Source organism: Gymnodraco acuticeps, unplaced genomic scaffold, assembly GCF_902827175.1.
Source record: "Gymnodraco acuticeps unplaced genomic scaffold, fGymAcu1.1, whole genome shotgun sequence".
In the NCBI taxonomy this organism is placed as follows: domain Eukaryota; kingdom Metazoa; phylum Chordata; class Actinopteri; order Perciformes; family Bathydraconidae; genus Gymnodraco; species Gymnodraco acuticeps.
Genome location: NW_022990484.1, coordinates 35,125 through 39,867, shown reverse-complemented (window position 1 = coordinate 39,867; position 4,743 = coordinate 35,125). Strand labels below are relative to the sequence as shown.

Here is a 4,743-nt window from a genome sequence, read left to right as displayed (position 1 = left end):
GACTTGTATTTCATAATGACACATTTATTTATTTCAAGAGACTTGTATTTCATAATGACACATTTATTTATTTCAAGAGACTCGTATTTCATAATGACATATTTATTTATTTCAGATGACTTGTATTTCATAATGACGCGTTTCTTTATTTCAAGAGACTCGTATTTCATAATGGCTTATTTCATGTGACTTGTATTTCATGATGAGACATTTCCATTCCTTATATGCAAATGAACGGGGCGTGGTTAGCTCACAGGTCCAGAGACCCAGACCAAAGCAACAGCACCACACTGACTACTCGAGAAGAGGAAGAAAATGGAGGAGAAGGACTATATAAGGCAAACTACTAAATGAAAATAACAACATGGAAGACGTCGGTGGGCTCCAAGACTTAACTGGTTCTTATCTGGTCTTCTCTGGTCCACCCAATGCTGCTCTTCTGAGAGCAACCGCTCTGACAGCTCTCTCTAGTCTCTACTGGGAAACAGCTAAAAGTCCTTCTGGAGGTAAGCAACGCTACACAATTACACCCAGTCTGAGAGTAAAATATGTCTCGAAGGTTCGTTTTGTTTTCTTACAACGTTAAGTTAATGTTAACGTAACCTTACGTTTGCTAGGAGGCTATCGGTACGAGCTAGCTGTCTTAGCTAACAACAGTTAGCAGCTAACGTTTTCTGCAGTTTGTGTTGCCCCTGAAAAACGTGATGTAGTTATTTAAGGGTATGTTAAATTAACGTTATTTTACAAGTTGAGAGAGTTAAGTTGTGTTTAAAATCGTCAATGTAATGCACTTTAGAGGTTTTGTGTTGGACATGAAGTTAGCTAACGTTAGCTAACTCCACCAGGTTAGCATGTTAAGCTGTACTTTTTGTGGCAGCTAGCTTAATACAAAGAGGGGTTTTGTGCTTCATTGCAAACTTTTCTTTGTTAATCTACCTGAAACTGTAGGGACAGTTTGTTTCTACTCAACTATACAGACCATTGTTGAGGAGATGCAAAACATACTGTACATGAGTTGGGTCCAACATATACATTGAGTAATGTTACTTTGCTGCTAAAAATGAAACATCATTATCAGATGAGGACATCACCAAAGTGTGTGAGCCTGTCAGGGGATTTGATCTGTTCTCTGCATGTCCTAAACACTGCTCTGGTATTACTTATCTTGTAACATGTAAGTCTCCCGCTCTTGTCATCTTTCAGGCTTTGCATTTGAACTCCTATGACTGGTTGCGGACTTAAAGGGAACGCCTTCCTGACATCCAGGAAAAAGGTGAGATTATAATACATTTGAATGCCAAAAGCAAGTTATTGTTAACTTTTGAAATATGATTGTTTTGGGGCATTTCAGTTTTATTGGACAGGCAGTAGAGATCTACTGGAAACAGTGGAGAGGGAGGAGATGATATGCAGCATACGGCCCAGCCGGATGGTTGCTGCTCCGTGTGGAACGTGTCCTATCAGGTAAAGCACTTTGGTACCCAGTTATTTATGGTGTTGAGTTTGAATTTAGCTTTTGGAATGTAATTTCCAACTGCATTGTAAAGACTGAAAAAACAGCCTCAGGTTAAAGCTTGACATGATTTGGTCTTTTACTTAAGAAGATGTTTGTCCTCCTGTGTTGTCTTATTTCCTTATCTTTCTTTCAGGTGTAACATCTACCAATGGTTGTACATGACAGAGACCTCCTCCGCCTCTTTGCTGTCTTACTAGTCAATCCTTCTGATCAGGTCCTTTCCTAAATAGTGGTTTTACAGTTCAGTGTACGTTAATTTAGTAACTTAATGCTTTACCGCTGTTGAATAAATCCTATATTGCTAGTCATTTTATTAAAACTACGATTTGTAAACTTTTTGATTCCAAGTACAATAATCTTTTTGTTATAATTGTAAAACATATCTTAACATCCATCAGCAATCAATACAACAAATCATCCAACACTAAATAGAAGAAATCTGGACATATTTCTTTTTATACAGCAGCATGTTTTGGGACTGCTCATTGATGTCATCAAGAGCCATTGAGTCTACCTTTTGTAGTCGGCCTCTCAGAATGTTTATCATTTATTTGTATTTTAACATTCCTATAATAATTAGTTTTTTTATTGTTTTGTTCTTTATTTTTGTTGTGAGAATCACTTTGCAATTATTGTGTAAGTGCTATATAAATAGTTATACTAATATTATTGTTGTTACTATTATTAATAATGTCTTCTTTGTTTTCTTTATTCATCGCTGCAGAAAGGATCATGCCAGCCCACATCAAACACCTGATCAAGAGCTTGTGAACCTCACTGCTGCAGACACCTGTGTGATATTCCACTCTGACTGGAACCCTCAAAATGACCTGCAGGTACAATATATATATATATATATATCTGCTCTGTCCGTCCTAAAGATAGTTCAATAGGGCTACAACAACAACAGTCTTTCCGTTTATTCCCTCGGTTCTTTAAGTATATATTTTCCCATTTAATGCTTAAAAACGTTGAACAGCAGCTGTACATGATGCTCTTTTGACCCCTCTTTTAATTTTTTATTTCAGGCTCAAGCTCGGTTCGTCATCGTTTTGGCCAGTCTAAGGCAGTGGAGGTGTACCGTCTGATCACTAGAAACTATGAGAGGGAAATGCTGGATAAAGCTAGTCTGAAGCTCGGGCTGGACCGTCCCGTCCTGCAGAGCATGAGTGGCAACAACAACGGGGTGAGAAAAAGAAAATCTGTCATATTTCTAGATGCCAAGTCATTTTTGGGTCAGTCGTTGTTGCAGTACGCTTAGTTTATTTTCAAAAAGAGTTTTCTAAATCCACTTGTGTAATTGTCTCTCTGCGTCGCCTTTAGCCGGTCCAGCAGTTCTCCAAGAAGGAGATCGAGGAAAGGAGCCTACGCCGCCATCATGGACGAGAACGACGAAGGCAATCGCTTCTGCTAGGAGGACATCGACCAGATCCTGCAGCGAAGAGCCACCATCATCACCATCACCAGGTATGTTCTTATTAGCACTAGCCACTTGCGCTTTGTGTTGGTAACCAAGTACTTGGTTATTTGAAATGTAATATTGATGATGTAATAATTAAAACTAGGGATGGGTACCGAGCCCCAGTATTAACGGGGCCCCGGGGCTGAATTATTAAAGACCGTGGTACCGTTAACGTCCAATGTTATCAATCTGTTTATCGTTACGGGAGACATTTAAAAAATAGATGTCATATTATATCTACATAAACATTATATCGCAGTCTTACTGCAACTCCGTTTCTAATATGCAATAAGACTACAAAGTGCGTCTATGATTTATTTTCGATCTTTCCAATCCAGACGAGATCTCTCTCCCCTGTCGGTGTGCGAGGGGGTGGGGCAGTTTACACACAGAACCTGCTACATGCATGCAACACACACACACACACACACACACGTGCGCACACAAACACATGGCGGAGAGAACTAAGCGCCCCGAGGGTAGTTATGTTACCCGTCTTGAGCATGGATGTTTAATAAGAACTGGATACAGCATCGGAGGAGGGGCCTCGTTCTTTCCTATGAGAGCTGCTCATTGGCGCATGAAGTCAAAATGGCCCAACTTTTGAGAGAGCGAAACGTCACAGATTACCCGTCATGCCTGGCTGTCAGAGCAGAATAACCCGTTTGTGCGCTCACAGAGCATGCGCCCCTTAAGCCCCGCCCCCCGAGCCCACACTCTCGGCTCACTAGAAAGAATGGAGAGAGAGAATAAATCTAGATTCGGCTTTTAGTGCATTTTACAACTTTAAGAACTTAATGATTCTAGGGCTATACAATAGTTCATACTGGGTAGTTTATTTAGTTTCCAAAAAATTATCCACCGAGTTACAGGCGTCTCTTTCCCAATGTTAGTCAATGGGAAAAAGTATTTCTGGGCCGGTCGACGTCACAGACTGATAAGGAAATTGTAGTACCGCCGTTTGGACACAACGAATATTTTCCTCAGAGTCCGGCACACTTCCTGGGGGCTTGGTCTTGAGGTGGAAAATGCTCGTTGCCAATAGTGCAATAAGAATTTAGCATGTAAGGGCGGTAACACAAGCTATTTGTCTAAACATTTAGCAAAAGTGCACCACATTCAGACGGAGGAATGCACCGGGTTCGACTGTCTTTCTAGTAGCTCTGTAGCCCCATCCACGAGTAACGTTTCCACGTCAGGTATATATTATGTATGCTAGCAGCAACACACAGTTAACTCAATGATACAAACATGGGTTAATGATTAGAGGTAACTGAGTTATTTATTTTGTTAAAGTTACAGCTATTCTGTTTGCAGTTCTATCATCACATAATTGAATAAGATTTGTTAAAACATTGTTGTTTCTTATTTTCAGTTTGCTTCAAGCAGTGGCTGCACGAGAAAGACGTGGAGGACCAAGAAATGCTGGCCAGATTGGCAAAGACCGGAAGATACATAACAGAGAAGATAATGGATATTAACAAGAAAAAGAAAAACATTTTTTATAATTTCTTTGTTGCTGTTTACATTTTGAATTATATTTGTTATTTTTAAATCAAATGCATCTTTTTTAGATGATATATTTATTTAGATGTAGGTTTTTTTGTAATATTATTGTATTAAGTATAATTTATTAAATAAAAATACTGTTATGAACACTATACAATGTCTTTATTTTGATAGTTACCAGAATACATTGTATATTTAATACTAACATAAGCTGGTGATAGATAAATGCTGGTCTGCTGGTATGCCAGCAGACAAA

The 4,743-nt window shown here is 39.1% G+C and overlaps 1 long non-coding RNA gene across 1 annotated transcript; it reads left to right on the top strand.

The window, feature by feature from the left end:
• The first annotated feature begins 271 nt into the window (after positions 1-271).
• LOC117552752 lies at positions 272-4,459 on the top strand. The gene is made up of 8 exons (XR_004570024.1): positions 272-506; positions 1,204-1,273; positions 1,352-1,464; positions 1,650-1,748; positions 2,241-2,352; positions 2,545-2,702; positions 2,840-2,983; positions 4,354-4,459. It is a non-coding gene; the product is annotated as an uncharacterized LOC117552752 (long non-coding RNA).
• The last annotated feature ends 284 nt before the right edge of the window (positions 4,460-4,743 follow it).